Source organism: Chionomys nivalis, chromosome 25 (genome assembly GCF_950005125.1).
Source record: "Chionomys nivalis chromosome 25, mChiNiv1.1, whole genome shotgun sequence".
Lineage (NCBI taxonomy): Eukaryota > Metazoa > Chordata > Mammalia > Rodentia > Cricetidae > Chionomys > Chionomys nivalis.
Genome location: NC_080110.1, coordinates 7,988,999 through 8,002,407, shown reverse-complemented (window position 1 = coordinate 8,002,407; position 13,409 = coordinate 7,988,999).

Sequence of the window (13,409 nt, the reverse complement as noted above, 5' to 3'; positions counted from 1 at the left end):
CACCAATGATTCAGTATGTGTGGTCCATGCACATCAGGTTTCCTAGCACGGAGTCATCGCGAATACACACAAAGCTCAATTTGGGTAGGAATCTGTTTGCACGCAACAGTCCCTTGTGAAAGCAAAGAGCTGCTTTTTTCCATTGTACGAGCTTAGCCGTTCCTTCATAGTTTGGGTTTTCTGGAGGGAGGGCCTACCTGTGTTCTTGTTATGAAACACGTTTTTGCGACCACAGTTTTGTGAGTGATAAAGATACAGTGCTTTAATCTGTTGTCAAACAGCAGCTAATTAAATTTAGTTGATTTTAGTTACTTAGTCTTAATCTCTCTCAATATGCAAGCGCATAACCCTGCTTCTCACCCGAAAAGCTAAACACCTCTAACTACATGATTGAAACCTGAGATTCTGACCAACGTTTGTATCATAAATGGAATGAGAGTGTATATGGTATTTGAGGCCAAGACTCTTTAAATAATCCTGGGAAACTGTGTAACAAAAGGAATTCATTTTTGCTTTAAATTACTTGCTGAAAGTGCTGAGGTATGGGGCATAGCTCAGCCAGTTAGGACTTACAAGCATGAGGACCTGGATTGGAGCCCCAGAACTCATGTTAAAAAGAAGCACGAAGCTGGCATGATGAAGGACTCAGGAGGCAGGGGCAGAAAGAGCTCTGTGAGTTCAAGACTAGCCTGGTCTACATCGTGAGTTCCAGACCAGCAGTGATGTCTCAAAACACAAACAAAATAAAACAAAGCAAAAACAAACCCCAAATAAACAACAAAAAAAGCAGCCTGTGGTATCCTACACACCAGCCAGCCTCAGGCAGACGAGAGAGCCTGCTTAAAACAGTGGTTCTCAACCTTCCTGATGCCGTAACCCCTTAATACTGTTCCCCATGCTGTGGTGACCTCCAACCATGAAATTATTTTGTTGGTACTTCATAATTGTAATTTGCTACTGTTACGAATCATAATGTAAATATTCGATATATAACCCAAAGGGATCATGACCCACAGGTTCAGAACTACTGCCTTAGAACCAACCAATCAACCAACCAACCAACCAACCAACCAACCAACAAAAAAGGGGATGGAACTTGGGTAATGATACCCAAGGCCTCAGACTTCCCATACGCACAAGCACAGACTTACACGCTTTTGGGAATATACATTTTCCCCTTCTTACTACACCAAATCCTCTGTCATTTTAATTCTTCTGAACAGATTGCTAAATTATTTCTTAAGTTCTAATTGTGAAATATTATAAAAAGAAACTGCATTTGATTGCTTTTTGGTTGTATAATGACAGTAACAACCACACAGCGGCGATCACTGTAATATTTATTAGCTGCCTATGTTTTCCTGACACTGTGTGATGTGCTCTGCATCAGAACCATAGCAAGGGCGTGCCGTTATTCCCTCCACCATATAATCGAGGACAATATGGCTCCAAGCATTATGGCCCCTGCCCCAGGCTTCACAGTTACCAAGTGCTGAGGCTTGGCCATCTCCAGAGCTATCTGGCAGTCACCCCGTTTGTTATCCATTTTGTGGTAGGGTGAAATGTAGGCAGTTTTAGTGATACAGAAAAAGATAATCTCAAGGGATCTTTCTCCCTCTGAAAGATTCGGTACCACCTCATCTCTGTGCCTCAGTGTGTGACTTTATACATCCTTGTGATTATCCTCAATAGTGCCGGCTATTGCCACCATCCCACCTATGTCCCAGAGAGGGGAAGAGGGACAGGGAGGTTGGGCAGCTTGTCCCAGGGCTTGAGCTAAAGCTGGAGAGCAAACTCTGGATTCAAACTCTGCCTAGCTCCAAAACGTGTAGTTTCACCTTCTTTTTGTCCCTTGGTCTTTATTTATCGGTTTTCCTAGATATAAAATAAGATGATGGATTAGTATTAGTAAGGTATGAGAGGTAGGTGAGATCATGAGTACGAAACTACTAAAAATGTTTTTTAAAAAGCAAGATAAAATAGAACATACTGATATTTTTCGGCATGATATTCCAAAATTATATGATGGTGGTGAGTTTATGTGTGGAGTGTTATGGAATATTTGTTTAACTATGCAAAGATGTGTTGCATTTGTTTAACTATATAAAGATGTATTGTTGTTTTACTTTGCTTGCCTAAGGCACCTGATTGGCCTAATAAAAAGCTAGTAGCAAGGGAGGAGGTATAGGTGGGACTTCCTGGCAGGGAGAGTAAGTTGGGGGGGGGGGATTTAGGCTCAGGGGAAGAAAGAAAAAGAGACACCAGGGAGGTGCCAGGGGCTAGTCAGCCAGACAGGGAGGTAGTAGGAAGGTAGAGCATACAGAATGAAAGAAAGGTAAAAAGCCCCGAGGCAAAACGTAAATGAATAGAAACAGGTTAAATTAAATTAAAAGAGCTAGTAGGACAAGTCTAAGCTATGACTAAGAAGCATTCATAATTAATAATAAGTCTCCATGTCTTTATTTGGGAGCTGGTTGGCTGCCCAAAGAGAATTCCAACTACAGTTGAGTGCTTGCCTAAGTGATGGGAGGCCATGATTCTGATCTCTACTACTGAAAAACAATTTCACAATTAATCTTTAGTGAGCAAATTCATTTCTACACAGACTCTCTTGGAAAAAAATGTGAATTGATCTATTTATATTTTGTGTGTATTTATGTGCTATGGCATGTTTGTGGAGGTCAGGCAATTGGCAGGAGGTTGTTGTCTCGTCTTGTGGGTTCTAGGCTTAAACCCAGGCCTTCGGGCTAGACAGCAAGAGCCTTTACACAAAGAGCTATCTCAAACACTTTCAGTAGCAATAAGGAACTTGCTAATGAGGCTGAGGTGATAGCTCAGCTGGCCAAGTGCTCACTTTTCAAGGAAAAGGACTTGAGTTCTATCTCTAGAACACATGTTAAAAAAATAAAATAAAGAGTATGGTGATGTCTGTATGCCATCTCCGCACCAGGGAGGTGGAGACAGGCAGATCACTGGGGCTGCTAGCCTGGTCTACTTTGCAAGCTCCAGATGAGGGAGAGACTCTTTTAAAAACTGATGGATGTCCCCCAAGGAAAGACACCTGCAATGGCTTCTGACCTCCATGCACAGATGCACACAGATGTTCACATGTGCCCCCATGTACCAATGTACATGCTCCAAAACACAAGGGCACTTGCTATGAAGAAAGATAACAATACTAAGAGAAATCACATGTAGAGAAAGGAGGGAGTCAATGCAGCAAATCATGCCCAATCTTCTAATTCTTAAGAATGATGTCAAATCAAGCAACACAGATCTGTTCATAAGTGAGAAAGCCAAGCATTTAATTAGGAGAGTTTCTTCCATGTCACTGCATTTTAAAGATATATATGTATGTATTTCCATTAGAGTTTCTAGAGTAAACACAATGATCCATAGCTCTTCAAAGTCAGAGACCTGATGGATACCCATCTTGTCATTTTGGCTTTTCTGCTTTCTCGTCATGGAGAGATATTAAGGAGGTGTTAATTAATCCAGGGAAGGAAAATATAGAATGAATGACTTTATGCAATTTGAGACTGGACAAATCAGCTGTAAAACTGCCAAAAACAGACCGCATAGATAGATCTGCTGTAGTGTTGACACCGTCATTGGGCCCCGAGCATGGAGGCTGTGTGAGGTGGTATGTAGGGTGTACAATTGAGTGGATGTAGGCTCTGCTTCCGATCCAGTTTAGATTAGACACAGCATAGTAGTACAGAGAATGGACCAGAATAAGGGAAAGAGGATAGAGACTATCCAGCCTATAAATATCTGCACTTTTTCTGGTATACATTTCCTTCTCCCCTTTTGTTCTCAGCTCTTTAAGTCTCTTTAAGTCACGGTGTAAATGTTATGTGGATATATTGTGTGGACTGGTGTAGAAACAGGAATGGATTCACATGCAGATTCAGAGATTCAGGAGAAGCATACTTTCCGCTGTTAGTGGCAAAGATACAGCTGGCATCCATAGCATCATCTTAATTAATACGTTCTCTTAATTAGTAGTCTATATTTTGGACATATTGATGTTTTTGGATTTGGGTTATTTTCTCATGGGGGAAGCATGCATTCTCTAGGACCTTGTTCTCTACTTTCTCCTTTCTCCCACCTTCTATCTAGAGAAATGCTTCATGTCATTCATATTTTCTATGAATTTTGATATTAATATTCTGTCACACTTATTTAACTATTCCATGGTTGTAGAGAAATATAGATTTCTAATTTTACTAGCTGTCACTTAAAACTAAGAAATGAGAGAGTGGGTAGTTTCAGTTAGGCTATGTCAAGGAAGGTTTTTCCAAAGAGGAGTTACTTAGGGTAGATCTTCAAGGTACACAGGGTTGACCAGATGGATATGGGGAAAGCATCCTGAGCAGGAGGAAAAAAACATGGCAAGTTTAGAGTGCTGAACATTGGTTAGCGTACCAAGTCAGGACAGCAGGAGACAAGATAATTTTAGTTCTAGCATTTGTTATATGTGAAATGTTAGGTACTTTTCTCAGTCTCTCCAAAGGTTGGATTTTCTTATCTGTAAAATGAAGATCGTAATAAGGGCACAAAAGCTTCCTTGAATAGAAGCTGATGCCTGAACAAATCCAAGAAATGATACTTTCTTTATTATTGTATTACGGTTGTCACCCACCTTAAGACAGGTAAGGGGAAGTATTGAGAGACAAAGTAAGGCAAATCCTCCAGAGCCTTAGAGATCTTTCTAAGCAGCTTGTTCATTATGCTGCACATAATCAAGCTTGACAGGTTTTTAAGCAAGGCAATGCCATAATCAGATTTGAATTGCTGTGTGGTTACAGGACTCTAAGTAGAGGCATTGTAATTCCAGGAGAGACACAGTTGGGACTTAGATTATGTCAGATTGGTGGAATCTAAGCAAAGGAAGCTAATGAGACACACGTAAGAGATACAGAATCGTGGAACTACAACAATTCTTTGGATCAAAGAATTGAGAGTACCGAGAGTCCGGAATAATATAGCAGCTATTTGATATTTTGCCTTACATGATGACTGTGTTAGTTAGCTTCCCGCTGATGTCATGGATACCTACTTAAAATCCTGTTGCATATATATCTAAAATTTTATTGTCAATAAATCAGCTTAAAAGAAGGAATTTTTTTTTTGACCTATATGGTATTCTCTCCAAGGCCACACCTTCAGTGATCAACTCCTTCCCACTTGGCCCTACCTCCAGACTCTCAATAACACTATAGATCGGATCCTCCATAGGCTTTTGGGTAACAACGCAGATTCAAACTATAGCCCTGGTCCTCCCTCACTTACTTTTTTGAAATAGCATGTCAGTTTTCTTTGCATGGTCAGATGTCCTAGTTAGGGTTTCTATTGCTGCGACAAGACACCATGACCAAAAGCAAGTTTGGGAGGACAGGATTTATTTGGCTTATACTTCAGTCTTACTGTTCATCACTGAAGGAAGTCAGGACAGGAACTCAAACAGGGCACAATCCTGTAGAGACCATGGAGGGGGAGCTGTTTACTGGCTTGCTTCCCATGGCTTGCTCATGTGTTCTGTCCCATGGGGCTGACCGTTTGAGCTCATTGAGTCTCCATTGCCTTGCTGGTAAATGGAGGGGATAAAGGTGGTGAACTCTGAGGCATCATCTTTAAATGAGCCTTCGTTTAATTCATACCGCCAGTGCGTTCTCCCATTCTTCATACGCTAGTCTCCCAAAGCACTCCTGCTCCACAAAGGCAATAAAGAAAGATCAAGTTCGCATCAGTGTTTCGCTGTCTTCTGAGCGCTGGAAAGATGGCGGTTTTCGGAGCATCTCAGTTGGGAGGTTTGTAACGGGGATGGCTGTGCTCTGTAGAATTTAACCCGTAAGCATGCACCAGCCACTTAGTTATTTTCTGTACATGTGAAGGGGTAAAATGGTGAGCAGGGTGTTCCCTAACTTTCCCTGGTTTGTTATTGTCTATTGTGCGACTCTCACTGCAGAAAGCATAGCGTGGCTTCCCCGCTTCCATTTTCCTTTTGAAAATCAAGCTTACGCAAAGTGACAGGTTTAGCACATACTCCTAAATCAAAGAATGACCATTATAGGACTTGATCACACAAGCTACTTCCCTAACTACCATTTATTTGTGCTAAAATTGGCTACGTTCTTGATGATAATTCTGCAAGACAGCGGTAGGATATGACTCGCCTTCCCACTGTTTGATATACGTCTCCGCTGATACCAATTGAGTTCAGCTGCAGCGAGCTTAAATGCTAATGTCGAGAACATAAGGCAGCCTGCTGTTTCTTTTATGCCAGAAAGTTTTAACTTTTACAGTCTGAATTTCATACACCCACCCCTACCTTGGGTTGGAGCAAATTAGAACCACTCTATTTCTGTCGGGGAGGGGGGTATGTGCAAACTCCTTTAACATAACGTAAGAAAGAATTAATCGTAAGGATGGGTGCACGATTTTTGTCCTTGAGTAACACACTGTCACAGATGCGGGAAAAGGCCACTGGCTAGGAGTTGTCATGAAGCCAATCAGTATTTATTAAGCACTGACTTAGCTGGTATTGTATAAAGCGCTCTAGATCCTAGGAGGCAAGTGCTGTCAACGTAGTAAGACAATAAAGTATTTGTTGAAAGTTCTTTCTGTGTTTGGTGTTGGAGTAAGTACCTTAGAGTTGGCTGTCGCATAGCCTTCCCAAGATCCTATGAATTAGGTGTTTGATAACTACATCATTTTTACCAATGAAGAAACTGAAACCCAATATTTTTTTTAAAAAAATATTGCTCAACAGCTTTGGAGATGTCTCAGGTAGGAAAGTGAGTTCCTGAATCTGGATCCCCAGAGTCCACTTAAAAGCCAGGTGCAGGGGGATGCATCTGCAACCAAGACGCTAGGGTTGAAGGGGGACAGGTGAACCCAGGAGCTTGCTGGTCAGTCAGTCTAGTCAAAACAGAGAGGCCCAGGTTCAGTAGGGAACCCTGGCATAAAGTGGATAATGGCGGAGGAAGAAACTCAACATTGGCCTCCATGCACACCCCCCCCCCCAGACACACACCCACAAACACTGAATAAACCACAATCCAAACACAGGCACCAATACTCTTGGTGTCTCTGACTTTGCAGGAGTTGGCGATTTTAGGAAGGAATATAAAGAATGCATAGCCGTCCTGGGAAAAAAATCAGCATAGCACAAACGGCATCCTTCCTTATTATGGTCAGTGTCAGCAGAGGCAAGAGTCCAGCTCTGAAGAGGAATCCTCACCTAAGTCAAAGAAATAGGCGATGGGAAGGAAGGGTCAGCCAGACTGGGCAATGTCCACCATCTTTGCCCACTTCCCTGGCACTTACAGACCTTCATCTCTCTCACTTTATGTCTTTGGTTAATCCTGCAATGTCCCTAATCTCACGTGCATCTGGAATCTTCACTGTCTAAGATGGAGATGGCTGATGTCTTGGCTCTCATAGGGGAGGGTGACGTGTCCCATGAGGGCATTGCTAGATGATGTAAAGTAGCCCAGGTGAGGTCAGGGCGTGAGATACTTGCACTGGGTTGTGGCAAGATTGTTTGGTGTTGGAGTATATTATTTTCAGGTGTGTGACTTTTGTTTATGCTGCATTTGTTTAACTCTGTGAAGCTGTGTTACTATGCCTGTCTAAAACACTTGATGGTCTAATAAAGAGATGAATAACCAGTAGCGAGGCAGGAGCAAGGATAGGCGGGGCTGGAAGGCAGAGATAATCGAGAGAACAAGGAGAGGAGGACATCAGGGACCAGCCACTCGGCCAGTCATGGAGTAAGAAGGAAGGAAAGGTAAATAGAAACAGAGAAAGATAAAAGCCCAGAGGCAAAAGGTAGTTGGGATAATTTAAATTAAGAAAAGCTGGCAAGAAACAAGTCAAGCTAAGACCAGGCACTTATAAGTAATAATAAATCTCTGTGTGAGTTATTTGGAAGCTGGGTGGTGGGTTCCCCAAAAAGGAGACCAAAAGAGTAAAATCTCCACAATAACTTTTAGAGGACACACTCAAATTATAGCAGACCTACTGATGTGGGGTTTTAAAGTCTGTTTCGTTTTGGAGATGCCATCTGCTAACTCATTGACCTTAGGATAGGGTCCGAGGCCTTATGCGTGGTGCTGAGCAAGGTTCTTTAAAAAAGTGAGAAAAATCCTTCAGTCAGGACTCACGGAAGCCTCAAAATTGTGGGATCTGTAGGAGAGATAGGTAGCCAAGATGATAAGGAAGACAATTTTAAGAAAATATACTGTTAAAGATAAAAGATAATTTCTAGGAAGAGACACTGGTCGTAATTGACACACACTGCCGAGAGTTCAGAACATTACAACCAAAAAGTGACCGCTGGGTCTAGTCACACGAGGAGTCAGGCCGATGCTGACTGACTTTGCTGGATAGCATGGGCTCAAGCAGTGGTACAGACCTGAATGAGGCAGTGATAGGGAGAGGGGGAGGGATTAGCACAGGACAGAAAAGGCAAGGGGAAAAAAACTGCATTGTCAGCTGGGTCTTTTAAGTTTAAGTAAGGGAATGTAGCTCAGAGGTACAACGCCTGCTGAGCATGTTTAGAGCTGCGGGTTCAATCCCTAATGCCGGCTACAAGTCACATACATGCTTATGTAAGAGATTACTTGAGAAAGTTAATACTGCCAAGAAGAAAGGAATGTTCACATGAGGGCTGTGTGTGTGTGTGAGTGAGTGAGTGTGTGTGTGTGTGTGTGTGTGTGTGAGAGAGAGAGAGAGAGAGAGAGAGAGAGAGAGAGAGAGAGAGAGAGAGAGACCAAGACTAGGTAATGATATTTTGGCAGGAGAGTGGCAATAATCAGATTGAGAGGGGACGAAGACAAACTGCCACCAGAGGAGTAACTGTTTCCCACTGTCCCCTCCATTCTAGCAGGGTAATAGAGGTTTGCACCAGCTGTGGGCTGCTTTGTGGATTAGGTAAACATTACAGATACCCCTTCTCGTGAGTTTCTGTTTTCCCCCAAGGGGAGAGGTCTAAATCACGACCAAACTTTCTTGGGGACCTTTTCTTCAGATCCCTAAAAGTCCCCCTACTCAAAAGTTCTGTCTGGCCAGCCCAGGTCATCTCGGAATCCTTTCAGTACAAGTCTAGCCTATTCACCGGCCTCCCTATTAAGAGAATTGTTCCTTTTTGAACGAGTCTGCAGAGAATTTTGGTCAGCACCATTTATTTGTGGATGGGTTCCCATTGATCCCACAACTAATATAAGATTATCTATTTATTATTCATCGACCCCCCTCCCCTTTTTTTTAATGGCTGCTTTGCTTTGCACCTCACCGTTTGTTGCCAGGCACGAGCTGGAGTGGAGAGATGCTTGGTATAATGGTTTCAAATTATAATATCCGTACACTTTTGATGCCCCTACATAATTAATGCTGAAATCCACAGCCAGTGGTGATAGCAGGGCTAGAAACCAACCCTAAGCATAATGCAATGTGCTTAATAATTGGCTCATGGTTTCTTTCCCTCTCTCTAATAATGGAATTTATTTTTACCTGCTATGACAAAGAGTGGTCGGCGAGAGAAATGTTATGTAAGAATCTCCTCCTTGACCCACCCGAATGGAAAAGTTATTTTGTCTGTTCAGGGGGCTGAGTGCAGTACAGTCCCAGGCAGTAGCACGGTCTTTTCCATTTCCAGTCAGGAAATAACGGTAACTATAGCATCGCTCGGCTCTGTGGAGGCCTGAGCGGCAGCATCCTCAGTCACCTCACGCTGGCTTGTTTCGTGACTACCAAACAACTTTGAAAATCAGATTTGTGCTGTTAATAATGAAGTAATTAGAGAGCTATGAGCTTTGACAAGAATGTTTCATCGTTTTGATACCTCCAGGGAAAAAAGGAAAAACAACACAGTGAAAGGAGACACATGCAGCTCACCGTCTTGCTGTTTTTTGTTTTTTTTTTTGGGGGGTGTGTGTGTGTGAAAATGTCTTGCTGTTGCAGTTTTAGGGACAGATGGACTAGGGCCCTCAAAAAACGAAAACTTATTTCTTCCGGATGCTTCCAGTTGTATGTTTTAGCACAGCTCTTTTCTCTTTTACCTGGCAGATAAATATGTGTGGCTTTGCCTTGGTGTATTCTGTGGGGATTTCGCATATTCAACCAGAGGGGCACAGAGCACAGAGCATCCTTTCGGATGTCAAAAGAGCCAGAGGGATGGCAAACAGGGTAAGAATGGAGAATTAGGAAGGAAAGACCTTGTGTAAAACAAACTCCACTTGGCTCCAGAACCATCACCTTGCCCTTTGGCTAGTCGTTTTACTCTTCTGAACCTTGGTTTCTTGACTCATGGGTAAGGAAAATATTAAGTGCGCACATGCATACACACAGTATACTAATAGAGTATGGTGGTGGTGGCACCTGTAATCCCACATAAACAGAAGTTTCTGTCCCACCTGGTCCTACAGCCATTCTGTCCCACATAAACAAACAGAAATTTATTTTAAGTATAAACTGTATTATTAACTAGCTCTTACATCTTAAATTAACCCATAATTCTTGTCTATGTTTAGTCACGTGACTTGGTACCTTTCATCAATGAGGCATTCTCTTCTTGCTTCCTCCATGTCTAGTTGGTGACTGACTCTCAGCTTTTCCTCTTCCCAGAATTCTCTTGGTCCAGTTGTCCCATCTATACTTCCTGCCTGACTACTGACCCATCAGGATTTTATTAAACCAATATGAATGACAAATCTTTACAATATATGGAAGCATTATCCTATAACCCCACTACTTGGGAGTTTGAGGAAAGCCTAGGTTATCTAATGAGTTCCAGACCAGCTTCAGCTATAGTCCTTGTCTCAACACAAAACAGAAGGAAGATACCCATACCCATCTCAAGGTTTCTTGGAAACTAAATATGACCATTCACAAGAAGTGCTCAGCAGAGGGTCTGGCAATATTATGCATTCTTGAATTTCTCATTTGTCAAAGCAACATTTCTTTACTGCCCCTAGGCCCCCAAAACCCCCTTCAAGGACTCATCCTAGTGACTCGCTGGTGACTGATTACCTGTTGTGTCTATGCGGCCTTTGACTACGTGTTGACTACAGCTTCCCACACTCAGATTGTTACCATCAGAATAATTCCAGGTATTCAGCAGTGCTGCTCCAGAGATCTCAGGGATTTTCTTCTATATCACATCAAATCTCTCAACACACATATTTGAGTCTTTTCCTTCCCACCCTCTTCCCGGGGCTCCCTCTGCCTAGTCTAAGCCATGCTGTTTCACTGTGCGTGTATCCCTCTCCTTGGTCTGCCATTGCCTTCTCTGGCTTCCAGCCTTGGTTGGAGGAAGTCCTTGGCTTAGAGATGGCAATAGTGTTCTCCCTGATCCAAGGTGCTCCTCCCCTCCACTCGCCCACCTCCTTTATTCTCTTCCTCTGCAATCCCCACAGCCATTTTCCTCTCTTCCGCCATGTTTAAAATGTCCTGCTCAAGACTCTTAACCTTTATATCTCCTATCTATCCTTTAGGTTTCAGCCCCAATGTAGATCCCTGCCTCTTGGGCTTACACTGGTTCCCTTTGGTCTATGCCATTTTCCTCTTTTTAGTTTGTGACTCTGTAATCCTTAACCTGATGGTTGCATTGATGTTTGGCATCTCCTGCAAAACCAGAAACTCGAGGGCAAGAAGAAAAGGTGCCTCTTCCTCTTCTCTTTTTCTTTATTGTGTTTGTAGAATTTTTTCCATATAGAAAGCATTCAATAAATACGTTCTGAACTTCTAAGCACTCTACTCATAGCATATGGCTTTTCTTTATAGCCCAGGGCTAGTGTTGCTGAGAGTAAGGACTATGACAAAGGTACCCTAACTGGCTCTACCATATTGCTGTGATCTGCACAGTAATGTTCCCTCTCAAGTCTGTAAGCTATAATCTGTAAAAAACCTAATACAGTGGTTCTCAATCTGTGGGTTGTGACCCCTTTGGGGTTCAAATGACCCTTTCACTGGGCCGCATATCAGATATCCTGCAAAAGATATTCACATTACAACTCATAAAAGTAACAAAATTATAGTTAAGATGAAGCAATGAAAATAATTTTATGGTTCAGGGTCAACACAACATGAGGTACTGTATTAATGGGTCACAGCATTAGAAAGGTTGAGAACCACTGGATTAGAAGGTGACAGCATTAAGAGCCTTTGGAAGAGGGAGTGAAGTCATGAGAATCCATTCTCGCGAATAGGATTAATATCTATATGGAAACAAGCTACCACTGAAGCAGAGAAAGCCTTCGCAAGATGCGGATCGTGGGCTTTCCAGCTTCCAGAATTGTGAGCAATAGATTTCTGTCATATTTAAATTGCCTAGAATGAGGCATTTGTTATAGTCACACAGACAGACACAGACATTCGGTTTAATGCTTGCTGATCGCTAAGTATTTAGGAAAAAACACAGAGAACACAGAACAAGAGAACCCAGTGCTAAGCAAGCTTGTGGCAGTATTTTCAGTGTGGGGAGAGCTATCTGCAGAGGGAGAAGAAGACAGTCAATTTTGTTCTTAGGAGGAGCCTTCCCAATGTTAGTAAAATAGACACTTGCTAAAGATATCTGAACCCCGACTTTTCAGACCCCATTTGTAAGAGACAAGATGAAGTTTTCAAGATAAAAAAGCTCTAGAAAGCAGGTCTTATAAGGGAAGCTGTTTCCATAACAAGAGGAAAGAACCACCCTTGCATCTCCATGTCTCTGACGCAGTGGCCTTTCTCTAGAAATATAATTTTCTCTCTTCGCCATCTTTCTTTTAAATTGCCCAATCAATCAGGGAGTGTGATTCGTATCCCACCTGTGGCAAGACATTTTAAAGAGAGGAGACGTTTGATTGCTATGTTTAGATTTATGGGGATTGAGATGACCCTGGAGATTAAATGAAGACGCAACTGTGCTACAGAGGCTGAAACAGCGGACAAATTGATTTTTAAGTTGAAGACATATTGGCGGTAAGAGGTTCAAGAGAGGAAGTGGGGCAGAAGCCTAGGGTCCGGGGAGAGGAAGGTGGGGGTGGAGGAGACCGTGAGGGGAAGCCACGGTGCTTCATTTTCACTGGTGTGGTCCCCTTTGACCTTCAGGAAGCTCCGAGAAGAAGCATCTGAAGACTTGAGTTTTAAAATCACATTTAGTGAACACCTAATCAGAGCTACAGATGGGCTTTGGATTTGATCCTCCTGATGAAACTGAATTAAGACGGGGTGGAAGACGGATCACAAGGAGCGACTGGGAGATGAAATTCCTCAGAGTTATTTTTCAAGATACAAGAGGCAGCAAAAAATATATTGCTGGCTAAAACAAAAGAAATTTAATCAGTGAAGATAAAAACATAATTTTTTTTTTCTTCAAAGGAAGAGAAAAATGGCTTGGAAACTTCTACACAAGGAATGAG